The 27525-nt window shown below is 44.0% G+C and overlaps 1 pseudogene; it reads left to right on the top strand.

Annotated features, from left to right (window-relative positions):
* Positions 1 to 368: 368 nt before the first annotated feature.
* LOC146575223 (protein cramped-like) overlaps positions 369 to 27525 on the top strand; it is a 36196-nt pseudogene continuing 9039 nt past the window's right edge.

Below are 27525 nucleotides of genomic sequence, written 5' to 3'. Positions count from 1 at the left end.
GACAAGTCCCTTGTTCCAAGATGGCGCCGCCGCGTATGGATGCCCCGGTGCTTCAGTGCGTTACTTCTGTTTTGTTTTTGTGCATAACTTCTGTGTCTGGGCACTCCTCTGGATATTCTTACACTAGAGAAGAGCTTCTTAACTACAGGACTACAACACCTGTGGATTTACTTCCAATATTTGTCGCATCTGCGGCAGATTTACTGCAGACTCTGATCAGGAAAGTGAGACGCCGAAAGCGAGGAAAGCGAGCCGGCGCACTCGTGCGTCTGAGGAGACGCGGACTGCGAACTGCTCTTCCTGGGATCTTCCTTTCCAACGTACGCTCACTCAGGAATGAGATGGACGAGCTGGCCCTGATGAGAAGCATGAACAGAGACGTTGCCTCCTCCTGTGTCTTGTGTTTTACGGAGTCGTGGCTCTGTGAGGACATCCCGGACAGCGCGCTCAAGCTGGAGGGCTTTCATCTGCTGCGCGCGGACCGGCAGGCCTCTCTCTCTGGTAAGACCACAGGTGGACGTGTCTGCTTCTACATTAATAGTGGCTGGTGCACAGATGTAACAGTGATTGCTCAGCACTGCTCTTCCTCTCTGGAATACCTTTTTATTCACTGCAAACCGTTTTATTCTCCGCGGGAGTTTGCTTCATTCATCTTGGCCGCTGTTTACATCCCGCCAGATGCGGATGCGCAGGCAGCTCAGTGCGCACTCGCGGAGCAGATACTGCACATGGAGCGGACATTCCCGGACTCTCTCATCATTGCTCTTGGGGACTTTTACAACACCCCCCTCCTCACCCCACACAAAAGAGGATTTCACACCACCTCCTCCCACCACAACCCTTCATATTCATGAAGCAGATGCGAGGAAGCAGTTTAAGAGTCTGAATGCTCGGAAAGCTCCCGGCCCAGACGGTGTGTCTCGTCTACTGGACGCAGCCGGAGGGTTCACTTGGTTGTTTGCTCTCAATAGAAGCTGAGCGCGTCTCCGTGTCTGTGCTGGTAAACGATACTGAGTCCCAGTGCTCAGTAAACTGTACACCTGACCGTTATTCTCCCACTGAATCCGGTGTGTCCACGGTCCAACACGTGCTCAACACGATGGTGCTGACCGGTGCCCAAACACACCAGAACACCAAATAAGTAAAATAACACAAACACGAACTTCTCCATGGCTCGTCGGGATGGCAACTGCTCCAAAAGTGACACATGAAATAGGCTGACATTTGAGTTTGACACGGGAGGTGAGGGGGTGTTTTGAATATGCTTGACTCCGTCACGAGGTTGCGCACAGCATCACCGGCAAGGGGGCTTGGTTTGAGAGGTTTTTGGCATCTGTGATGTGATTTACAACCATCCACCCATGTACAGCAAGAAGCCGCACTCACAACCGTGGGCATCAGCAAGTTGGTGAAATTTAAACAAAACAAAACAGCATTCCATCTGAAACTCTCTTATTGTACCCAAAATACAAATTTTAGTGATTACATGTGGCTTCATTAATTATGTTCAAACGGATGAATACATAACGCAAGTAATAACTTTATGATCAGTCAGTGAATGAAGGAGCTCAAGAGTGCAAATATAGTTGCAATAAAGTGACAAATATGCCCTTTTATGTCAAACAAAGACCGAAATAAGTGGCATCAGTGTGAGGATGAGAATGAGCGATCCAACCTCACACTGCAGATATCAGGGCAAAGCACAGTGGGGGGGTTGCAGTCTGCGCGCACAAGAGGGCTAACAACGCTGTGAGTGACGGAATCCACCCAAACTGAGGAACAGCTTGTTCCCCAGAGCTGAAGCCTGCACTGTTTGCACTATAATATAATATAATATAATATAATATAATTTCGGACTGCCTCGAAGAGATTCTGGCAAACCGTCAGGCGTCTCAGGAGGGGAAAGCGGTGCTCTACCTGCACTGTGTATAGTGCTGGCGGAGCGCTGTTGACGTCGACTGAGAAAATTGTCGGGCGGTGGAAGGAATACTTCGAGGACCTCCTTAATCCCACTGACACGTCTTCCGGGGAGGAAGCAGAGTCTGGGGATGAGGGGTGTGACCCACCAATTTCCGGGGGCGAGGTCACTGAGGCAGTTAAACAACTCCTTGGTGGCAGAGCCCCTGGTGTCGATGAGGTCCGCCCCGAGTTCCTGAAGGCTCTGGACGTTGTAGGGCTGTCTTGGTTGACACGTCTCTGCAATGTTGCGTGGAGATCAGGGGCAGTACCTGTGGACTGGCAGACCGGGGTGGTGGTCCCCATCTTCAAGAAGGGGGACCGGAGGGTGTGTTCCAACTACAGGGGGATCACACTCCTCAGCCTCCCCGGGAAAGTCTATGCCAGGGTGCTGGAGAGGAGGGTTCGTCCGCTAGTCGAACCTCGGATACAGGAGGAACAATGCGGTTTTCGTCCTGGTCGCGGAACACTGGACCAGCTCTTTGTCCTCTCGAGGATACTTGAGGGTGCATGGGAGTTTGCCCAACCAGTCTACATGTGTTTTGTGGACCTGGAGAAGGCATTCGACCGTGTCCCTCGGGGCGTCCTGTGGGAGGTGTTGCGCGAGTATGGGGTGTCTGGCCCATTGCTACGGGCCATTCAATCCCTATACAACCGTTGCAAGAGCTTGGTTCGCATTGCCGGCAATAAGTCGGACTCGTTCCCGGTGGGTGATGGGCTCCGCCAGGGCTGCCCTTTGTCTCCGGTTCTGTTCATAATTTTTATGGACAGGATTTCTAGGCGCAGCCAAGTGGCGGAGGGCTTTCGCTTTGGTGGCCTCAGAATCTCATCTCTGATTTTTGCGGATGATGTGGTTCTGTTGGCTTCATCGGGTGAGGGCCTCCAGCTCGCACTGGAGCGGTTCGCAGCCGAGTGTAACGCAGCGGGAATGAGGATCAGCACCTCCAAATCTGAGGCCATGGTTCTCAGCCGGAAAAGGGTGGAGTGCCCACTCCGGGTCGGGGATGAGTTCCTGCCCCAAGTGGAGGAGTTCAAGTATCTCGGGGTCTTGTTCGCGAGTGATGGGAGAAGGGAGCTGGAGATCGACAGACGGATTGGGGCTGCGGCTGCAGTAATGCGGACGCTGCACCGGTCAGTCGTGGTGAAGAGGGAGCTGAGTGTAAAAGCGAAGCTCTCAATTTACCGGTCGATCTACGTCCCTACCCTCACCTATGGCCACGAGCTGTGGGTAGTGACCGAAAGAACAAGATCGCGGATACAAGCGGCGGAAATGAGCTTCCTCCGAAGGGTGGTTGGCCTCTCCCTTAGAGATAGGGTGAGAAGTTCGGCCATCCGGGAGGGGCTTAGAGTAGAGCAGCTGCTGCTCCACATCGAAAGGAGCCAGCTGAGGTGGTTCGGGCATCTGGCAAGGATGCCCCCTGGGCGCCTCCTGGGCGAGGTGTTCCAGGCATGTCCCACCGGGAGGAGGCCCCGGGGCAGACCCAGGACACGCTGGAGAGATTATATCTCTCGGCTGGCCTGGGAACGCCTTGGTATTCCCCCGGACAAGCTGGAGGAGGTGGCTGGGGAGAGGGAGGTCTGGACCTCTTTGCTTAGGCTGCTACCCCCGCGACCCGACCTCGGATAAGCGGATGAAGATGGATGGATGGATGGATAATATAATATAATATAATATAATTAGGGCTGTCAAATGATTAAAATTTTTAATCAGATTAATCACAGCCTAAAAATTAATTAATCATGATTAATCACAACTCGAAATATGACCAAAATGTGTGCAAACATACGGACAGATAGCGGATTTTTACACACTTGTTAGTGTTATTTAATGCTAAGACCACGCTGAGTGGCCTGCGTTCACTCAGCGTGGTCTGACGTAGGCTGGGTGTTGTGCTGGAAGCGAATTAATCACAGCCTAAAAATGTATTAATCGCAACTCGAAATATATGTGTATATGTGTGTATATATGTGTAAAAATCGGGACAGATAGTGGTTTTTAACACACTTGTTTGTTTTATTTATTATTAATTGTGAGTACAAGCAGTACAAGCAGAACAGGGCTTCAAATAATTGTGAGGGATTTTTACTGAATGTTTTCCACCCGTTTAAATCTAGCACATTGTTTTATCCATATACATCTTCAAGTTCACAGAACATAGGCCTAATTCAACAGGCAAAATGTGGAGGCAGGAGTGGCCAGGTATCTGCGAGCAAGGCGGGCCAGCTGGCTGTGGGCTCCTGCATGAGCTGCCCACCACTGTAAGGGACAGTCCTCTAAGGCAGTGCAGGGCTCTGCTCTGTAGCGCTGTATGGCTCTGTCCTGCTGTACCTCCTCCTCTGACTCAGAGTCAGAGTCCATCTGCAGCAGGCTCAGCCTCTTCTTGGCTGGACCTTCTTCTGCAGTGTGTGATCTTCTAGGAGAGTCTTCATGCAGCATGCCTGCCAGTGTGGTCCACACTACTTCTCTGTCAGTCTTGGGCACACTGCGTAGGTCTTTAAAACGTGGGTCCAGTGCAGTTGCGATCTGGAGCCATGCATAGTTGGTATGTTCCTGGCGGGAAGCAAGGTCTTCCTTAAACTTCTCTTTAAACCTCACCACATATGCAGGGTCCTCATCAGTTACTTCCATGACACGGCGCAGGTGGCAGAAGGCTGGTACAACTACAGAGCAGGAGACGTAGGCCTCTCCTCCCAGCAGTTCAGTCACATATCTGCAGTGGAATACACACATACACACATGGGGTGGCTATAGCTCAGGTGGCAGAGCAGGTCAGCCACTAATCAGAAGGTCGGTGGTTCGATCCCAGGCTGCCTCCTGGCTGCATGCCAAATATCCTTGGGCAAGATACTAACCCCGTGTTTGCCTACTGGTGGTGGTCAGAGGGCCCGGTGGCGCCTGTGTCCGGCAGCCTCGCCTCTGTCAGTGCGCCCCAGGGCAGCTGTGGCTACAATGTAGCTTGCCATCGCCAGTGTGTGAATGTGTGCGTGAATGGGTGAATGACTGAATGTAGTGTAAAGCGCTTTGGGGTCCTATGGACTAGAAAAGCGCTATACAAATGCAGGCCATTTACACACACACACACACACAGATAAGACAGCAAATTAAAAAAAGCTTTTTAATACTAGGTAATATTAATAAAATATTTGATTTCATTTATTTTTTAAATAAGACATTTTCATAATAACAAAACTGATTTAAGATGTATGTTTGATACATTTAATCTAAACCTACAATTATGGTCACAATGACAGGCTCACCTGCAGGGCTCTAGAAGTGTCTCCAGTCTCTGGAGTTTGTCCCACTCTGGAGGCGTCAGGAGGACAAGTTTATGCTTTTGTTTATCCAGAGTCGCGGTTACTGCAGTTTGGTTGCGGATCAAGCGCTTCACCATCTCCAGCGTGGAGTTCCAGCGCGTAGGCACGTCCTGGGCCAACGGCTCCTGCTTGCGCCCCAGTGACACCTGCTCTGCGTTCAGCTCTGCTGTGTTTGCTGGGCTGTGCTTAAAATGGCCAACAATTTTGCGGCATTTGGCCAGCGCAGTGACAAAGCCACTGTCTGCGAGACTCACTGTGATGCATCTCTGTAGAATGTGCGCGGTACACGGCATGTGATTGAATGGCATGATGCGAGCCGCGGCGATCATATTGCGCGCACTGTCCGTGCCTACTGTTGTCACCTTCTCCTCAATTCTCCACCTGCGAGCAACAGTCTGGAACTGCTCTGCACAAGCCTCCGCAAAGTGCCGCTCTTCCGTTTTCATTATAGTCAGCGCAAAGGATGTCAGACCCCAGGCTTCAGTGATTAAATGCGCAGTAACTCCCAGGTAATTGTCATTACTCAATGATGTCCAGTGGTCTCCTGTCAGAGCCACGCATTCTGTGTGAACTAAAGCCTCTTCTTTTTTCTTTTTCTCCGTTTCATACAGTTCGTGGATTCGAATTGTTATTGTGCTTCTCGCTGGGGGCTTGTAGGACGCGTCCTGAGATGCAACCTTTAAAACATCCGCAAAGCCCTTGTCCTCCACAATGCTTAGCGGTCTGCAGTCCTTTGCTATCCATTTGGCTATATTGTCGGTCAGTTTGTCCAAAGAAGACTTACCGAGTGGCCTGCGTTCACTAAGAGTGGTCTGACGCAGGCCGGGTGAAGCTGCTGCCCCGACAAACGCGTGTTTGGCATTAAGGTGGTATTTTAAGGTCGAATTTGAACGGTGAAATTGAAACTCTTTACTACAGTGAGTGCAAATTACAACGCGTTTGTTTATTGTCCCATCTATGTTCTTCTTGTATTTAAATTCCCCATCCAGAAGGCCATCCGCTTCCTGCTTCTCCATTTTCAGTGGCGCGGTAAACAAATCAAGTGGAATTATGGGAGCGACTTATCTGCGTGTTGCGCTAAATAGTTAAATATTCTAACGTAATTAATTCCAAAATTTAATTATCGCAATTAACGCGTTAATTTCGACAGCTATAAATATAATATAATATAATATAATATAATATAATATAATATAATATAATATATCATGTTGCTATTTAATGTTTTTTGTTCGTGTTGCAGCTGCTCTGTGAGCCAAGCTTTCGTTGTCTAAATTCAATGGCAATATATCTCTGCACCACACGATGGCGATAGATTCTCACAGACAGTCTGTGCTCTGCTTCCGCCACCAGTCATCTTTAAATCTTTTTTTTAATTCAATGAAACCTTTATTTAACTGTCCATCTCGCGGCATTACTTAAAAAAAATCATATTTAAATACAAAGAAGATTAAATACATGAACGACAGTAAATTGATAAAATAAGAGCAAATAAATATATTTACAAATGATAGCAACATCAATGGAATAAAAGCATGAACAGCAGCAGAAGGAGAAAGAGGCCTGTATCTACATTATTACTCTGGCAGCTCTCAGTCTCCATACAGACAGGACACGTTGCAGCGTAATTGCAGACAGGTGCGTGGGCCTGAGCTCCGCCCAGGCAGAATGACGAGTGGAAGAAAGCAGCAACACAATAAACATATGTAGCCTTGCGGAGCCGGCCGGGCAGACACCGAGACAGAGTGCAACGATTTTATACGTGACAACATACACAAAAAAACACACACAACAAAAATCAGAATGTGTTTGTGATTTGGATTTTTATTTAAAGGTGAAACCTTTTTTCTTTTCTTGTTTTGCCAGATTAGACATTTTGATTCATTTCATTTAGTTTTTTTGTTTTACTTTGATGCTATAATAGATGTTTTTAAAATGTAGTCATATTTAATACTATATTGCATCATGGCAAAACAACAGTCTCCTCAAGCTGCTTTATACTGTAAGGTAAAAACACTACAGTAAAAGCCAGAAAACCCCAACAATCCAATGATCCCCTTTGAGCAAGCACTGGGCGACAGTGGGGAGGAAAAACTCCCTTTAGGAAGAAACCTCCGGCAGAACCAGGCTCAAGAAGGGGCGGCCATCTGCTGCGACCGGTTGGGGGTGATGGAAAGAGAATAGAGGGAGACAAGATGAAGTATACTTCTAATGGCCTATTCCAATTGGTGGTAATACATCATAAGAATTGAGGAAAGGTGGTGTTGATGGAGACTCTGGGGAAGGCCTTCGTCTGCCAGGGTGTTTTGGAGCCACTTGAATAAATTTAGTTTGCACTGGAGGTGGACGAGGTTTAATCTGTGGAAAGATCTGAGACGGAGTCGGAGTCTCCCCATAACATCTCCCCATCACGCCTCTATGGACCAACGGTGCGAGCTTTTGTCCTTTCTGTTTTTCTAATTTAAGCTGGAGTTGAACGTCTTTCACTCTAGATTTTAGATGACCTATCTCTTTTTCTTCATTGCCAGCTTTTCTGATCATCTGGTTCACTGGTCCAATGAGCTCCTGTTTTTGTTTGAATAAAGCGTATTCGGAAGACTTTACCATATCATTGTACTGCTTTTTAAATGATTCCAGCTCCCGTGTTTTATCTAGTAAAGCTGCATCTAGATCCTTGCATCTGATACGTAGACAGTTCAGCTGTTTTTCAAGAAACTCCTTCGTTGTTCCAACAAAGGGGATGCCTTCCACACCGTCTACGTATTTCTTTTTCAAGTTGTGGAATATATCCCTAAATTCCACCTTTTCTTTTTCTCTGAAGTGACCTGCATGTGGAAATGCCTTTTCAAAGGACAAAACGCACTGGTACAATTCCTCTTGGAAGTGGCGCTTTTTCTTTTCCAGGCAATTCGTTTTTTGTGTGAATATTTCTGTTTGCTTTTTTGTGGCGCGCAGTTGCTCTTCCAGTGAGATCTTTTCAGCCAGTGCCTGATTGTGTGCCGTTTTTACTTTATACCTGTCCACTGCTGTCTTTCTGTGGTTTTCCTGCTCTGTGCTTAGGGCCTTTTTTAGGTCTTCATTTTTCTTTTTCAAAGAATCAACTTCATCTTCGACCATAGCCTTCATTTTCTTTTCAAAGGCCAGAGCCCTAATATTTCTCTGACATTTCCGTTTGATCTCCATATTCTGGGCCTTTTGGTTGTCTATTACTTTGCCCATTTGATCTTTCTCGTCTGTTAATTCTTTCACGGTTTTATCCATCAATTCATTTTCGTCCTGTAACTTTGTATTACGTGTCAGAAGACCCTCAATCCAACACTGCGAGGATTGATGTTGTTCCTCGCGTTCTTTAACCGCATTGACGGCCACACCTCTACTATTTTTTACTGTTCTCTCAAGCTTTTCTATTTTGGAATCATACATTTCCATGACCTCTTCTAACTTTCTGTCTGCAGCATTGGCTTTGTCTTCGAGTTTTTTTTAGTATTTTCCTCGTAAAATTGCTGCATCTTATTTTTTTCCTCTTTGTGGCGTTTCAATAATAATTCAACAACTTGGCTGTTGTGAAATTCCTGACGTACCACCTTTTCTTTTGCTGTTTCCAGCAGTCCTTGCAGGACTTCGACTTCGTCCTCATCATCTGTGATTAGGTATTGAAACAGCTGTTTACTCCCCAGATGTTTGTGTCCTCAAAGAAATTCCATTTAGATTTATGTGAATGTATTGTGCAGGTACTTTCTCTGCTTCGCCCTCATTGCTTGCTTTATCTGAGGACATAATCTGCCTTCTTTCAGCTTGGGGTAGGCCTCACTTTATGTTTTAAATTAAAAAGCTTGAAGACAAAGTGAACTCTGGACAAGCGTGTGGCCTACCTGAAGCCCAGGTGGGCTTGTTGATAATCACATTTTCACACTCATCTCGGGGCACATCCGTGGTGTTCTGGTGCCAGCCTGTCCCCTCTGTTTTTGTGGGGGTCTTCCCCACATACGAAAATGGCCGCTTCTGCCTGGAGGGAGTTTTTTATTTTTGCTTTGCAGCTGCACAGGATCTGTATAGAAGTTTTAAACACTTCTATTTTAGGCAAATTTATAATATTTTAGACGACAGCACTGTTACGAGTTCAAAAATTGGGGATGGAGACAAGAGGAAAAACCACAATAACAACACTGGTCCGGCCGGGTTAAGTCAAACGATGATTTTAATGATCACACGCGTGGGAGATGGACACTGTATGCAGACAGCCTCAGATCTCAAAATGGTGGAGCATTGATCAAACTCTTATAGCCTCTGGTGCCCCCACCTTATCATAAAAGCCTAAACATTCACATGCTTTCTCTCACACGGCGCCTAAGCTACGACCTTGGCTCCCTGTTTATCTGCTCCTGCTGAGATGGGGCAGAAAACTCCAGCATGTTCCGTTCTCTTCTAATCAGACAAATAAGGCGATGACTTTTCTGCAAACAGTATTTCTTATAACTCAGCAGTATAATGCATCATGAAACAATATCATCCATTCACAATAAATCAGCAGTGTAATGCAAATCAGTTTAACAAATGCAATAGTTATCACCCTCTCCTAATTCAGGAGAATAATGCAAACTAAAACTACATAATAATTCACAATCTTTAATTAGGGGTCTAACATGGCATAAAATAATATTATAAATCTCACAGCACATAAAACACTGTTTGCTTGGATGCGTGTGTTTGTGTGTAAAAAGTGAGATGTTCAGAGGTCTTGCTTCATGGTATCGAACAGCCCACACAAAACAGGTTCTTTATGATTTAATTTAAGTGCTGATGTAAACCACAATGTTCAGCAAACATCTATCAGGTCATTGGACTGTATTTTTTTAAAGCTTAAGTATGCGCACATGGGATATATTAAAAACTGACAAGCCGTTTGAACACATGATGTGAAATCACTTAATCAACCTGCTGGATTTTCCAAAAGTTAAAATATTTATACTACTTTGGCACATTGCTCTTAACTTATTAAGGTGGCTATTAGTGAGGGTCATGATAATCAATTCAATTGAGCAGAAGTGACATTCTTACTTCGATTCGTCCAAATTCATGTGAGTTCCAGTCTGTTCAGCCTGTTTCTGTGTAGCACCAAGCAGTAGACCTAAACCTGGATGTGCTTCTGGGTTCTGCCTCTAATGAAAACGGATGAGTGTAAAATGCAACCATTGTTTGTAGTTTGCTGCCACCTACTGAGTGAAAAAAGAACTGAAGTTGTAAAAAGTCACTATTCCTAATGATAGGCTTCGTTTTGTTTCAGTTTCAGTTCACTATACAGCTCATCAAACTGTTTTCCCTTTACGTTTTGATATACATTGTGAAGTTTGGGTTGTCATGTCTACGTCTCATTATGTTTCCTGTTTTATTGTGAAGAGGTCTGGTGTTTCTGTGTTCATCGTGTTCAGTTTTACTCTTCCCCTGTGGCGTTGTTATGTTCATGTTGATCTACTGTGCCTTTCTGTTCCATGTTTCAGATCCCTATGTTCTGTCTCCCCCAGTCTGTTAAGTCCACATGTCTTGAGTTCCGTCAGTGTGTTTCCTGTTTTACTTTCACAGTCTGTTCTATGTTAATGTTTCTAGTTTTGCTTCCCTTGCCTCGTCCTGCTTAATTACTCTCAGCTGTGCTCTCCTCCTGTGGCTCATTCCCCCTCGTTATCCCTCAGTGTATTTAAGCCCCATGTTTCTCTTTGTCAGTGTTGCGTCCTCCATCATAGCTGTGTGATTTTTCCCTGTGGCTCCTTGTGCTTTAGTTTTTCCCAGTTTAGGTTATTTTGTATTGTTTTTCGTGTCCCACTCCACGCCAGCAATAAAGCTGTGTTTTTTGAGTTTAACTTTTGACTCTGTGAGTTTGCGTTTGGGTCCTTCTCCTGCCTGCCACACAGCCGAACTGTGACACTAAGTAAAGAGAAGGAAGAACACAGAAAGACAGCAGTGGACAGGCATAAAGTAAAAACGGCACACAATCAGGCACTGGCTGAAAAGATCTCACTGGAAGAGCAACTGTGCGCCACAAAAAAGCAAACAGAAATATTCACACAAAAAACGAATTGCCTGGAAAAGAAAAAGCGCCACTTCCAAGAGGAATTGTACCAGTGCGTTTTGTCCTTTGAAAAGGCATTTCCACATGCAGGTCACTTGAGAGAAAAAGAAAAGGTGGAATTTAGGGATATATTCCACAACTTGAAAAAGAAATACGTAGACGGTGTCATGGTCCTGAGTCTGAGGACTCAGTGTTTTGTGTTTCCTTATGCTTTTGTTCATTCCGAGTGTGTATTCTGTTGTTATTTTGCCATTTGTTAGGTTTCTGTTCTTTGCCTGCCTGCTCCCACTTCTCTGTGTTCCCTCTGTCTGTCCATGGTGTTTTTGTGTCTGCTCATGAGTCTGCCTGTCAAGTTCAGTGTCCTGTCTGGTTCTCTGTCTGTTAATTTCCTGTTTTATTCTGAAGGTTCATGTCTGATGTGAGTGTGTTCAGTTTACATTTCCCCTGTCCCGTCAGCTCTGATTTCTCCCAGCTGTGTTGCCCTCCTGTCTCTTATCCCCTGATTACTGGTGTGTGTATTTAAGCCCTGTGTGTTCTCCTGCCTGTTGCCGGTTCGTCTGTATTACTCCATGTAAGTCCGCGCTTTTCTGCATTCATCTGTGTCTCTCTGCGTCTCTGTATCCTCCGTCAGTCTGCGTCTCTCTGCCTTTCTCCCCGTGTCCTGTGGATTTCTAGTTGCTCTTTAGTTTTCCCAGTTTAGGTTTCCGTTAGTTTGTCTCATTATTCGTTTTCTGTTCCTGCCACTGACACCTTGTAAATAAACTCCACTAATCTTTTCATACACTGCTTGCTCTTGGGTCCTTTTTCCAACTCCACACGGCTCGCCTCGGCAGCCGTGACAGACGGTGTGGAAGGCATCCCCTTTGTTGGAACGACCGAGTTTCTTGAAAAACAGCTGAACTGTCTACGTACCAGATGCAAGGATCTAGATGCAGCTTTACTAGATAAAACACGGGAGCTGGAATCATTTAAAAAGCAGTACAATGATATGGTAAAGTCTTCCGAATACGCTTTATTCAAACAAAAACAGGAGCTCATTGGACCAGTGAACCAGATGATCAGAAAGGCTGGCAATGAAGAAAAAGAGATGGGTCATCTAAAATCTAGAGTGAAAGACGTTCAACTCCAGCTTAAATTAGAAAAACAGAAAGGACAAAAGCTCGCACCGTTGGTCCATAGAGGCGTGATGGGGAGATGTTATGGGGAGACTCCGACTCCGTCTCAGATCTTTCCACAGATTAAACCTCGTCCACCTCCAGTGCAAACTAAATTTATTCAAGTGGCTCCAAAACACCCTGGCAGACGAAGGCCTTCCCCAGAGTCTCCATCAACACCACCTTTCCTCAATTCTTATGATGTATTACCACCAATTGGAATAGGCCATTAGAAGTATACTTCATCTTGTCTCCCTCTATTCTCTTTCCATCACCCCCAACCGGTCGCAGCAGATGGCCGCCCCTTCTTGAGCCTGGTTCTGCCGGAGGTTTCTTCCTAAAGGGAGTTTTTCCTCCCCACTGTCGCCCAGTGCTTGCTCAAAGGGGATCTTTGGATTGTTGGGGTTTTCTGGCTTTTTCTGTAGTGTTTTCACCTTACAGTATAAAGCAGCTTGAGGAGACTGTTGTTTTGCCATGATGCAATATAGTATTAAATATTACTAAATTTTAAAAACATCTATTATAGCATCAAAGTAAAACAAAAAAACTAAAGTATACTTCAATGAAATTAATCAAAATGTCTAATCTGGCAAAAAAAAGAAAAGAAAAAAGGTTTCACCTTTAAATAAAAATCCAAATCACAAAAATTCTGATTTTTGTTGTGTGTGGGGGTTTTTGTGTGTGTTGTCAAGTATAAAAGTTTTGCACTCTGTCACGGTCTCGATGTCTGCCCGGCCGGCTCCGCAAGGTTACATATGTTTATTGTGTTGCTGCTTTCTTCCACTCGTCATTCTGCCTGGGCGGAGCTCAGGCCCACGCACCTGTCTGCAATTACGCTGCAACGTGTCCTGTCTGTATGGAGACTGAGAGCTGCCAGAGTAATAATGTAGATACAGGCCTCTTTCTCCTTCTGCTGGTGTTCATGGTTTTATTCCATTGATGTTGCTATCATTTGTAAATATATTTATTTGGTGTTATTTTATCAATTTTCTACTACTGTCGTTCATGTATTTATTTATTTTTTTGTATTTAAATATGATTTTTTTAAAGTAATGCTGCGAGTTAAATAAAGGTTTCATTGAATAAAAAAAAGATTTAAAGATGACTGGTGGCGGAAGCAGAGCACAGACTGTGAGAATCTATCGCCATCGTGTGGTGCAGAGATATATTTCCATTGAATTTAGACTACGAAAGCTTGGCTCACAGAGCAGCTGCAACACGAACAAAAAACATTAAATAGCAACATGATATATTATATTATATTATATTATATTATATTATATTATATTATATTATATTATAGTGCAAACAGTGCAGGCTTCAGCTCTGGGGAAGAAGCTGTTCCTCAGTTTGGGTGGATTCTGTCACTCACAGCGTTGTTAGCCCTCTTGTGCGCGCAGACTGCAACCCCCCCCTCCCCTGCCCCCCCACTGTGCGTTGCCCTGATATCTGCAGTGTGAGGTTGGATCGCTCATTTTCATCCCCACACTGATGCCACTTATTTCGGTCTTTGTTTGACATAAAAGGGCATATTTGTCACTTTATTGCAACTATATTTGCACTCTTGAGCTCCTTCATTCACTGACTGATTATAAAGTTATTACTTGCGTTATGTATTCATCCTTTTGAACATAATTAATGAAGCCACATGTAATCACTAAAATTTGTATTTTGGGTACAATAAGAGAGTTTCAGATGGAATGCTGTTTTGTTTAAATTTCACCAACTTGCTGATGCCCACGGTTGTGAGTGCAGCTTCTTACTGTACATGGGTGGATGGTTGTAAATCACATCACAGATGCCAAAAACCTCTCAAACCAAGCCCTCTTGCCGGTGATGCTGTGCGCAACCTCGTGACAACCACATGACTGATACTAACTCCTGAGCTGACTGTATGCTAACATGCGCCACAAATAAGGGTCATATTTGGATTTAAAACAATCACCGAGAAGCTTCCACTGAATGCTACTTTCCCCTGCATGACACTGAAATCATTAACACATACTAACCCTCACTTATGCTCTTCAGTTTTCTCAGAAATGGATTAAGCCTACACCTAAACCAACGGATATGTTCACTGACTTTTTCTCTTAGTCTGGAAATACTTAGTCAGCCCATTACGCAATTGAATTGATTATCATGACCCTCACTAATAGCCACTTACTAAACTAAGAGTAATGTGCAAAACCCATTAGCCAAAGTAGTATAAATATTTTAACTTTTAGCAAATCCAGCAGGTTAATTAAGTGATTTCACATCATATGTTCAAACAGCTTGTCAGTTTTTAATATATCCCATGTACGCATACTTAAGCTTTAAAAATAAAGAAAAGTGCAATGACCTGATAGATGTTTGCTGAAAATTGTGGTTTACATCAGCACCTACATTAAAATACAAAGACCCTGTTTTGTGTGAGCTGCTCGATACCATGAAGCAAGACCTCTGAACATCTCAGTTTTTACACACACACACACACACACACACACACACACACACACACACACACACACAAGTGCAAGCAAATGGTGTTTTATATGCTGTTGTCTAAAATATTATAAAATAAACCGTCTCTTTTTATATGTGGGGGGGGGGGGCACTCAAAAAACGGAGGGGACAGGTTGGCACCAGAACACCACAGGTCTGCCCCGAGATGAGTGTGAAAATGTGATTATCAACAAGCCCACCTGGACTTCAGTTAGGTCGCACGCTTGTCCAGAGTTCACTTTGTCTTCAAGCGTTTTAATTTAAAACATAAAGTGAGGCCTACCCCAAGCTAAAAGAAGGCAGATTATGTTCTCAGATAAAGCAAGCAATGAGGGCGAAGCAGAGAAAGTACCTGCACAATACATTCACATAAATCAAAATGGAATTTCTTTGAGGACACAAACATCTGGGGAGTAAACAGCTGTTTCAATACCTAATCACAGATTGTGCTCTCTGTTTTACACGTTTTTAGTAAGGCATAATTAACTAAAAGGCTAGAGAGATGAAAGGATGCCAAGCTGATACCAGGCCTCAGTCACATGGATTGTTTCTTAAATTCTGAAATTAAGTGGACATGCAAAAAGATCTGGCACTTCATATATTAAACTGAGAAGCTGTGCTGACCCAAGAAAGCGCCCAGAAATTTGGGCAAATGTCTGCTCTGAAGTTTTTAGCCAAACCAAACTGCAGGTCAGTTTAAAGCGCAAAATTGTGCAAGTAGTCCAAACTAAACCGTTCTTGAGATGCAGAAATGTTGTCACACACAAAAATCAGACGATTGTGCCTCCAAACAAATTGCACTTACAAATGCTTGTAACATAAATGATGAAAATAGTAACTGCAAAGTTGAGACTGAACAGTGTTTCAGTTAAAGTGATAAGCTAGCCATTCAGCTGACTCATTGGTGATTGCAATGATTGCAGGTTTCATTATAGAAGAATATCAAGGAGAAGACAGATGGCAGGGAGTCAGAAACGGGGGATGGAAATGCAAGATATTGAGGACAACTTATGAGCCCAGGCGTCAGGTGTGAACAACAACAATAACTGGGCTGTATTTAGGTGTACAGATCACATGACCATCAAAAGAGCAGTGTAGGAATGAGAGAAGATCAACAGGGGAGCACACAAAGAGGTTTATGGACACAAACTGGGAGAGGTGGCATGCTCAGTTGATCAGTAGAATACCACACTAGACTTTCTTCCAGGACGGTTGAGGACCCTGTTGTGGGGGCGAAGCTTGGGTCCAATGTTCCCTCTAATTTTTCATGTGTCTGAGCGAACACACAAACTCTCTGAGCGGTCCCTTGGACCACTGTGAGCAACAGCAGGCGTGTGCACTGTGGTCACGTCAGCATTGAATCCATCCAAGTTACATGGTTTATTAAAATAATCAAATTACAACATAAAAATTTATGTTAGACTTTTTTTTAATTAACTCCTTTAGCCCACTTACAACAAAAATTCAAAAAAAAATCTTGTTCATGACCTGTGTAGTATGTTAACACTATTGGAAGTAAAAATAACTTGAACTCCAATTTTGAAAACGCAACTTTCTTTTTTAAAAAAAAAAAAAAAAAGCTCTGACTTGTATTATGAGTATGAGTCTGTGGTCTGGGAGAGAGTCCTGTAACTCTCTGTCTGCAAAATACAGTATATAATGACCAATGTTGGGCAATTAATTATATAATTACGTCTTCAAAAAAGTAACTGATCTATGCAAACAAAGTTTTTTGCAGCTGTTTACTTAAAATGCAGCCAAGGCGTTTTTTTAAATAAACATTTCAAACTATTTACAGAACAATCAGCTGTTCTGCATCAAATTTGATGCCACACAAATTATTTGTGCCACTCCAAAAATAATTTCAAATCAAAATCAAATCAAATCACTTTTATTGTCACATCACATGTGCAGGTACATTGGTACAGCACATGTGAGTGAAATTCTTGTGTGCGAGCTTCACAAGCAACAGAGTTGTGCAAAATACAATAATGTAAACAAGCAAAATACAAGAATGGCTACATCTGAAACTAATAAATATATGTACAATATATAATAGTATATGCATTTCTGGATGTGTATACTAAATATTTTTCTACGTGTGTGTGTGTGTGTGTGTGTGTGTGTGTGTGTGTGTGTGTGTGTACACATATTTTACAAATTAAATAGAGTCAACAATAAATAAAATATATAAAAATATACAGAGTTGAGACATGTGCAAAACAGTGGCGTTACTGTACAGTATGGAGTGCATAATGTTAAAGTTCCAGTAGTGAAGCTGAGGTGTCTATGAAGTGTTCAGCAGTCTGATGGCCTGATGGAAGAAGCTGTCTCTCAGTCTGCTGGTACGGGACCGGATGCTGCAGAACCTCCTTCCTGATGGAAGCAGTCTGAACAGTTTATGGCTGGGGTGACTGGAGTCCTTGATGATCCTCCCCGCTTTCCTCAGGCACCGCTTCCTGTAGATGTCTTGGAGGGAGGGAAGCTCACCTCCAATTATCCGTTCAGAGCACCGCACTACTCGCTGGAGAGCTTTGCAGTTGTAGGCGGTGCTGTTGCCATACCAGGTGGTGATGCATCCAGTGAGGATGCTCTCAATGGCACAGTGATAGAAGGTCCTGAGGATGCGGGGGCTCATGCCGAATCTTTTCAGTCTCCTGAGAAAGAAGAGGCGCTGCTGCGCCTTCTTCACTGTTTTGTTTGTGTGTACTGACCACGTAAGATCCTCAGCCAGATGTACACCAAGGAACTGGAAGCTGCTCACTCTCTCCACAGCAGCGCCGTTGATGGTGATGGGGGTGTGTACTTCTCTGCACCTCCGGAAGTCCACTATCAGCTCCTTTGTCTTTGCGACGTTGAGTGTGAGATGGTTGTCTTGACACCAGTGGGTCAGGGCGCTGACCTCCTCCCTGTAAGCCGTCTCATCACCATTGGTGATAAGACCCACCACTGTAGTGTCGTCCGCAAACTTCACAATGATGTTGGAGTTGTTAGTGGCTGTGCAGTCGTAGGTGTAGAGTGAGTACAGGAGAGGGCTCAGTACACACCCCTGTGGGGCACCAGTGTTCAGTGTGATGGGGGATGAGGTGATGCTGCCCAGTCTGACCACTTGGCGTCTGTCAGACAGGAAGCTAAGGATCCAGCTGCAGAGGGAGCTGCTCAGTCCTAGATCCTGCAGTTTCCTGTCCAGCTTCGAGGGAACGATGGTATTGAATGCTGAGCTGTAATCTACAAACAGCATTCTCACATACGTGTCTCTCTTCTCCAGGTGTGACAGGGCAGTGTGTAGTGTCAGGGCTATGGCATCATCAGTGGACCTGTTGTGGCGGTATGCGAACTGTAGAGGGTCCAGTGAGTCGGGTAGTGCAGAGCAGATGAAGTCCCTGACCAGCTTCTCGAAGCATTTGCTTACGATGGGGGTCAGGGCTACAGGTCGCCAGTCGTTCAATGAGGAGATGGTGGAGGATTTGGGTACAGGGACGACGGTGGCCATTTTGAAGCAGGCTGGGACTACAGACAGAGAGAGGGAAAGGTTGAAGATGTGCGTGAACACTGCAGCCAGCTGAGCCGCGCATGACTTGAGGACGCGGCCGGGAATCCCGTCCGGACCAGTAGCTTTGCGTGCGTTCACCTTCCTGAAGCACTTCCGCACATCCTCCTCAGACACAGTGTGCGCACTGACGTCATCCGCGGTGCGCACACTGTCCGGTCTCATGGTGTTCGCTGTGTCGAATCTAGCGTAGAATACGTTTAGATCCTCACACAGAGAGGCCGTGGTCTGCGGTGTGCTGGTTTTCCCTCTAAAGTCTGTGATCGTGTTTAGTCCCTGCCACATACTCCGAGGGTTGTCGAACTGTTGCTCCACCCTGTCCCTGTACTCACGTTTGGCTGCTTAGATAGTCTTCCGGAGTTGGTAATGTGCGTGTTTGTAGTCCGATGTGTTCGCGGAGGCAAAGGCGGTGCTCCGTGCCGCCAGTGCCGCGCGAACATCTCCGTTAATCCAGGGTTTTTGATTTGGGAAGGATTTAACTGTTCTGGATGGGACGACATCTTCCACGCATTTCCTGATAAATCCGCAGACTGAGTCTGTGTACTCGTCAATGTCCCTAGCAGCCACGTGAAACATTTCCCAGTCCGCGTGATCAAAACAGCACCGCCCTCCGGGTTGGAGCTTCCTGTTTCAGCTTCTGCCTGTAGGCGGGCAGGAGCAGGATGGAGCGGTGATCTGATTGGCCGAATGGGGTGCGGGGGAGGGCTTTGTACGCATCCCGGAAAGAGATGTAGCAGTGGTCGAGTAGCCGGTCTCCACGAGTGTTAAAATGGATGTGTTGGTGGAGTTTGGGTGAGACTTTCTTCAGGTTTCCCTTATTAAAGTCTCCGGCTGTGATAAACGCTGCCTCTGGGTGTGCGGTTTCCTCACTGCTGATCGCGCTGTACAGTTCCCTGAGTGCTCGGTCAGTGTCGGCTTGTGGGGGAATGTAAACAGCCGTAATAATCACTGCTGTAAATTCCCTCGGTAGCCAGAATGGCCGGCACTTAATCATCAGGTACTCCAGGTCCGGTGAGGTCCAGGTCCACTTATGCTTACTCCAAGCACCGCTGCGAGTTTGGCCGTCAGTGTCAGTTTTCGGATTCGCCTGCTGAGCTGCTGGTGGAGATCCACCCGGACCCAGTGGCGTGTCTAGAAAATTTTTGTTGGGGGGCCAGGTAGGGGCACAGATTTGGAGAAGGGTGGCAGATGTAATTGGCAGATAATGTTTTTAAAAAAAAAATCTACCAACCGTTAACCATAATTCAATAATCCTATAAACCTAATAACCGAATGCGCTTTTAATTCTTATTAGAATGAGATTTTAACCACTATGGTGCAAAGTTTTTAGATACTGCGTTGATAAAGTACAAGAGATACAATCAGTGCTTTGTCAGTGTTTACTCAGCATTCAAGGACAGCAATATTTGCATAATATTTTTACTGACATATAGTGCACATATGTTTTGGGCAAAAACATTTTTGAATATTAAAATACGAACATTTGTAACAAAGAATTGACAAATTAGCCAATGCCAATGCAAAACCAATGCCTATTAAAAAAAAGAAGATAATCTTCTCACAAACTGGTGTTTGATTTTGAAACAGGAAAAAAGTGGGGAAACAACTGAAAAGACTAACATTTGAATAAAACCTGAAAGCAAGTAAATACTTTCTATGCTGCCTTATGGTAAACTTTGGTAATATTGATCAAGAACAACACTGGCTGATGATGAAATACAGTCAGCTGGCATGGTGACACTGCCAGTATTAACCTGCAGGGCTGGACTGGGACAGAAAATCAGGCATTTTGACTAGAGACCGGCCCACCAGGTATTAAAGCCATAAAGACTTTGACTGAAAACAAATGCTGTTGTGACAGTGATGTACACTGTCTTGTTGGTATATGTATGATTTCTATACATTTTACGTCAGATAAAAACTTTGGTTGTAAGATTTAGATAATTATTTAATAAAAGCTAGATATTTTAAATGAGAATAAGAAAGAAAAGTATTTCTTTGTGCCCCACCTTTCCCTGTTAATGCCCTACCTGGCCCCCTGGCAAAACTTTCCTAGATCCACCCCTGCACAGTTGCCAGCTGTCAGCTACATAAAAAAGGATCCTGGTGTTATTTGTGTCTCAGAAACAGTTCATAACTTCCCTTCAACTCATTCATGTGAACTAAAAGGTAAACCTGTTTCTCCATCACCTGTTCAGCTCTGATGATTCAGTAAGGACATCTCCTGGTTTCATCTTCATGTTTCCCTCTCACCACATATCCAAACCGATATCATGACCAGCAGCTTTTACAGCTGTGACTCCAGCAAACATCAGCTGATACTAGAAAGTAATATCAAATAAATTCTAACAACAGCTGATCAAGCTTAAATGTGCTGCTGTTGTTTAGCGCGACATCTGCTGGTTTCCTCTTTCTGGCGCAAAGTGGGCGATAAATAAACAAGGGAGAAAAGCCAATCAGCTGATCATTGATCAGTTTCATGATTGAAGTAGCAACAGGAGAGGCAGGGGAGAGGATGAGAGGAGAAGAGGCAGCTGTGCAGCGTAACGACAGAATAACTCCAGCTTTGTGTCTTTTTTTCATTATAGCGAAAGTCCGGGACAAACTGTGTTCCTTCTCAGCTCAATACGAAACGTGTAATATTTTCTCTGAATGAGGGACCATTCCATTTTTTTAACTAACCTTATGAATAAAATAAAGTTCACTATCAGTAACGTCATAGCACCCACCCAGCTGTATATAAACTCTGTCAAGCTGGCTAGAACCAGTACTAGTTATTGCAACTGAGGGTAAAAAGTCAGCACAACGAAAATAAACTCCACCTAAACTTGGTTTATATCTGACCCAGATAGACTGCAGGTCATAACTTCTTACCTGAAGTTCAGTTCACCTGACACTCGGACTGGCGGTGTTCCAGATCTACTGGCGTTTAGATCAACTGGCGTTGGTCGAACAGATGTGTGGCAGTCTTGCGTTTCAGGAGCTGCTACCGACAAACCAGCAAAAAAACGCCAAATGTGTCATCTGTGACACTTGTGAGGTTATCTCAAACACACTCCGTCAGTCTTGATGCTGTTGAACAACAAAATGTTTAAAATGTGGCGAGTTTATCTGGTGATATCCTCATTCGCGACGCGATCGCGAAAACAGCAAACAATTAACACCACGCCGATGTTGTTCACAGGACAGCAAGAGTAAACGATCGGGAGACTCTTGTCGTCGTTATCGTTCCGCTCGCACGGTTTATTTCTCCGATTTCAGCGTTTTTGCTTCACAACTACAGCGAGCAGTTTACTTTGTGCACTAACATGGAGTCGAGTCAACCAGCGCCACCTCTGGCCAAGTGCCACAGCCTACAGCCAGATCAACCTGTGACACACATCTGCACCACGTTTGAATTCGTGTCATGCACATTTGTACCTTTCAACTGTGTCTGTTTAAATCACGGGCTTAAAATGGACCTGATATCAGGACAGGAAAGGGACATTACTGAACAGGGTTGCTTACAGTTCTTTTGTCTTTTTTCTTATTATTTTCTTTTGGGACTATATAGGAAATTGGACTAGAATGATGTTGCAGTTTTCAGCCAATCATTTCATTGACCCACAGATTTAGCCTAGGCTACCTTTGTTTTGTTTTTTTTATCACCCCCATTTTACAACAAATACCAGTAAAGCAGAGGTTGTAATTTATTTGCCATTATTCAGTTTTGGTTTTGCAAATAATCTGAATGAGCCTCTGTAGTAACTCAGAGGGTGACTGATATCAGGAACTTTCTAAACAATGAATCAAAGCTAGAGATGACTTAAGGCTTTCAGGATGACTTTTAAACACAATGAAGGATTCCCCTGTAGGCTACCAATCACTAATAGTATTGTATTTGCTAAGTGTGAGCTGGTTGGTGTCAGTTTATCTATGCAGACGAGGCATTACCTCCTGGGTTTCCACACTACCTGTCCCTCTGGAGGCACAGACAGCTTTGGGTGGGGCTGAGACTTAGTAAGGTGGTGGTGGTTTTTGAGTTTGTTAATGAGGCTATGCCACCCAGTAATCTGTGTGTTCCTCATTGAAAAGTGGAATTTATTTGGAAAAATATTTCAGTACATTATACATCTGTGATTTTAATTTGTACATTTTTCCTTTTAAAATTGCTTTGTCCACAAAACAGCAGCCATTGATCAGATCAGAAACAATATTATTTACTTGTGTATCCTTTGACAGGTATGACTGGTGGATTTTTGTTGTTTGAAACAGAAAAGCTCTGATTGTGTCAGAAACTATATTTAGATTGAGCACAAACGTTTGACTGTCTGACTAAGAAAGCCTCACTTATTTTTATGTGATGCTATATCGGTGCACTTCTATTTTGAAGGCGACACATCTAGGTTATTGTCTGTGAGCCAGTCACATGCTTGTGTTTGTAAATTAACACCCATTTGGGCTAAAAAAAAACAAAAAAAACAACACTTTTTTTTCTTTATTTATTTTTTTTTATAATGTAGCACAGTACTGCAACAGCAACTCTCTGGGTGCTCCTGCTAATGTCTCCTGGTGTTGTGCACAGTACTGGGCCAGAAAACTTGGCCAGTGGAGCCCACCATGAGTTGGTTTTGGAACTGTGTAATGTAGACCTGACCATAGGGACTGATTGCTTTTCCTGTCTCCTTGCCAGAGCTTAACCACAGAGAGGGAAGCTCTGCAGGTTCTGTGCGCTGTAATGGCAGTGGGTGGCTTTGTGTGCATGTATTTTAACATCTCGCAAATCACACACCTCAGATCAACCTTTTTTCGTTATGACATAAAAAACAGCCAGGGTGGTGAGCTGATATTTAAGTTGTGCCTTTCCTCTGAATGTTTCTGTGTTAAAACAGGGGCAGAGAATGGCTCCTCTTCCCAGGGTGTGGTGGGGCAGACCGGGCCTGTGGTCAGCTCCACGGGGGGAGTATCCAAGACCTCCAAGGGCCAAGGGTCTACAGAGAAGGAAGAACAAGCTGGTAACCAGAAAAGAGCCCGTCGGCAGTGGGAATCCTGGAGCGCCGAGGACAAAAACAGCTTTTTTGAGGGTCTTTATGAGGTAAAGCTTGCAACAACCTTTTACCAAGTTAAAAGTTTACCATGTGTAGATCTTTTGACGTCGTAGATTCACGGCTGCCCTCCTTTGTTCCCAGCACGGGAAGGATTTTGAGGCCATCCAGAACAACATTGCAATGAAGTACAAGAAGAGAGGCAAGCCAGCAAATATGGTGAAGAACAAGGAACAGGTCCGCCACTTTTACTACCGAACTTGGCACAAGATCTCCAAACACATCGACTTCGCTAACGGTGAGTTGCTTTTTTTCTCTCTCTCTTAATTCACCTTGGAATTTTTGATCCCCAAATATGAAGTTTGTACACTGTAATGACTTTATCGAATGACGCCTCATAAAAATGTGTACAACTCATACAACAAGGTGATGTCTTAGGCTGATCTTAATTGGTTTATTTTAGGTTTGTGTTTAGTTGTTTCAGTTATGCTACTTACTGCAGACACTGTGAATGAGAAGTAAAGAAGAGATGCTGTTAAACAGCCACATATATTATTATTTTTTCCTACAACAGAACTCACACTGACATTTTTGTTTTTTAGCAAGCAAAACATATGTTAAAGAAGTTCACCAGATAAGCTGGAGCTCTTTTCCCCTACAAAAAGCACCCAGTGTTACTCTCATGTTATCTTTATGTAGCACGCACAGGCCTCCACCAGTGTTGTGACTTGTGCTTCCTTTCCTTCTCAGTGTACTCCAGGGTGTTAAAGAAATCTTCTCAAGAACTGTACGGCCTCATCTGCTACGCCGAGCTTCGCAAAAAAGTTGGAGGATGTAAGTGAGGGCTGTGAAAGCGCTTGGATGCAATGTAGACTGCGTGTGTTTTGCTGTTTGTTCTGCTGGTTGTGGACACAGGGGATGTGATTAAACTCCAGATGATCCCTGTGGCTCGGGGCAGTTGCCCCTGAGGAGCATGTCTTAACTAGCTGTCTTGTGTTTTGTCTTTGACAGTGATGGATGATAAGAATGTGGCAAAGCTGAACGAACTCATCCAGCAAGGGTAAGTCTGTGGCAGAAGCTTTGGCTAGTGGGTTTACGTACACATCTGGGATTGTGATACTTTAAACTGATGCACTAGATCACATTTGGAAAGATACAGATTAGCACTTTGCTAGTATGAAAAACAAATCTGAGGGCTGAGTTGACAGTATGTAGTCAGATGCTTTCTCTGTGGCACGGCAAGGTTTAGAGCTTACAACATATATGAATAAAGATTCTTCTGTTCCACCAGGGCCACCACCGTGCGCTCTAAGGGGAGGAACCTGCGGATCAAAGCTCCAATGTGCCGAGCGTTGAAGAAACTTTGTGATCCAGATGGTGAGTATGAGCCTGCAGAAACCCAGCACACGCGTTACAGAACAAGCACTGAAAACCTCACTGATGGTGAGACTGGGGGGTTCACGGGGGCGGGGCTTTTTTACAAAAACCATGGCATCAAGTGGGCTGGTGGTGTTTCCATGGTAACTTTGGGTGCAAAGTGAGGAGGATGAAGGAGATGACTGTTCTGACCAGCTGTCATCAACCCCTCTGCTCAATAACACCCACTCATCACACTTACTGAAAATATTTGCTTTCATCAAGGGTAGAAAAAGACTGTCTCTTGTCATTGTTGTATGTAAATCTGTGAATGGATCCCACCGAGATTGATGGCTGCCTTTTCATTTTGTCGTGGTTGATTAAGTGAGAGAGCATAGTTGAGTTTATAGGTTTTGGGCTTTTCTTATAGTGGCTGAATCTGTAATTTTGTGTCCTGCAGGAGTGAGTGATGAAGAGGACCAGAAGCCGGTGCGTCTGCCCTTGAAGGTGGCAGTGGAGCTCCAGCCACGCAGTAACCACTCCTGGGCCCGAGTTCAGAGTCTTGCCCACAACCCTCGCCTCAGGTCTGACATGGATAAGAACCACAATATATTTTCAAAAGCATAACATCCAAGAGTCGGAGAGATGTCATACCTTCATTAATTCATTTTCTATTATTATTTTATTTATTTATTTTATTAGTTCAAGCCATGGTGATGCAACAAAGCCTGAGCTAATTTAAGAACCTCTTCTTGGCTTCAGACTGCTTATTTCAGTTTGATGGTTTGCATGTTTTCCACCGTTTTCTGGGTCAGCTCTTTTTTTTTTTTTTTTTTTTTTTTGTGCAAATTAAATATGTGTGTATATGTGTTTTTTTTTAAGCTAACTCGTGAAATTTGAAAAGTGTAAACACCCTCAGACATGATGCTGTTCAAAGTTTAAACTCTATTTCTTTCATTTTTAATTTTTGTTCTCAGTTCAGTTTTCAGTTAGTGTTCAGACTGGGTTTGCTTCTTTTGAGGTTCAGTTTCGTTTTTACTGGTTTCAGTGTTAGGGTTTTTTTTTTGTTTTTTTGTTTAATTATTATGATAATAAGGGTTATTTATCATGGGTAGGTTGAAGAAGGGTAAAGACTTTGTGAAAATGGCTGAATTACAGCAATGTCAGTATGCATTTGTTTGCAAACGTGACAAAACAAATATAGTAAAACTATACATTAATGAACATTTCTGTTTTATTTTAGTTATTTTTGGAGCACGTAGTTGGCGTTTTGATTTTTCCCACACAGGATTATTTCGGTTTTAGAAAACTCTATTAAATTTGATCCACAGTAGTCTAAGTGTAAAATGTAGAAGTAGTTTATGTCAGACGTATTCGACCTGGTAGTGTTGTATTTTGCAAAGTTGACATCAAATGTTTTTTCTGTTTTCTCAGGATGGTGGTGGAGCTCCACAGGAAAGTTTCCAGCCTCATAGAGTATCTGAAACAGAAGTGGGCTTATCATGACCAGTGGATTGTATCCTTTTTAAAAAAAAACATTACAGTGCAATATGTATGCAAAACTCTTCAGAGTGTTTTTCATTCCTAGTGTACATATTAGAAATGTACTGCTCTAACATGCTGCTTTCTGGGGCATATACAGTGGGGCAAAAAAGTATTTAGTCAGCCACCGATTGTGCAAGTTCCCCCACCTAAAATGATGACAGAGGTCAGTAATTTGTACCAGAGGTACACTTCAACTGTGAGAGACAGAATGTGGAAAAAAAAAAAATCCATGAATCCACATGGTAGGATTTGTAAAGAATTTATTCGTAAATCAGGGTGGAAAATAAGTATTTGGTCAATAACAAAAATACAACTCAATACTTTGTAACATAACCTTTGTTGGCAATAACAGAGGTCAAACGTTTACTATAGGTCTTTACCAGGTTTGCACACACAGTAGCTGGTATTTTGGCCCATTCCTCCATGCAGATCTTCTCGAGAGCAGTGATGTTTTGGGGCTGTCGCCGAGCAACACGGACTTTCAACTCCCGCCACAGATTTTCTATGGGGTTGAGGTCTGGAGACTGGCTAGGCCACTCCAGGACTTTCAAATGCTTCTTACGGAGCCACTCCTTTGTTGCCCGGGCGGTGTGTTTTGGATCATTGTCATGTTGGAAGACCCAGCCTCGTTTCATCTTCAAAGTTCTCACTGATGGAAGGAGGTTTTGGCTCAAAATCTCACGATACATGGCCCCATTCATTCTGTCCTTAACACGGATCAGTCGTCCTGTCCCCTTGGCAGAAAAACAGCCCCATAGCATGATGTTTCCACCCCCATGCTTCACAGTAGGTATGGTGTTCTTGGGATGCAACTCAGTATTCTTCTTCCTCCAAACACGACGAGTTGAGTTTATACCAAAAAGTTCTACTTTGGTTTCATCTGACCACATGACATTCTCCCAATCCTCTGCTGTATCATCCATGTGCTCTCTGGCAAACTTCAGACGGGCCTGGACATGCACTGGCTTCAGCAGCGGACCACGTCTGGCACTGCGGGATTTGATTCCCTGCCGTTGTAGTGTGTTACTGATGGTGACCTTTGTTACTTTGGTCCCAGCTCTCTGCAGGTCATTCACC

Source organism: Mchenga conophoros, linkage group LG4 (genome assembly GCF_057382185.1).
Source record: "Mchenga conophoros isolate Kocher_MC1m ecotype Shallow Benthic linkage group LG4, M_conophoros_male_GT1.1, whole genome shotgun sequence".
NCBI lineage: Eukaryota > Metazoa > Chordata > Actinopteri > Cichliformes > Cichlidae > Mchenga > Mchenga conophoros.
The sequence above is the reverse complement of the archived record's forward strand: the minus strand, read 5'-3'. Positions and strand labels throughout refer to the sequence as shown.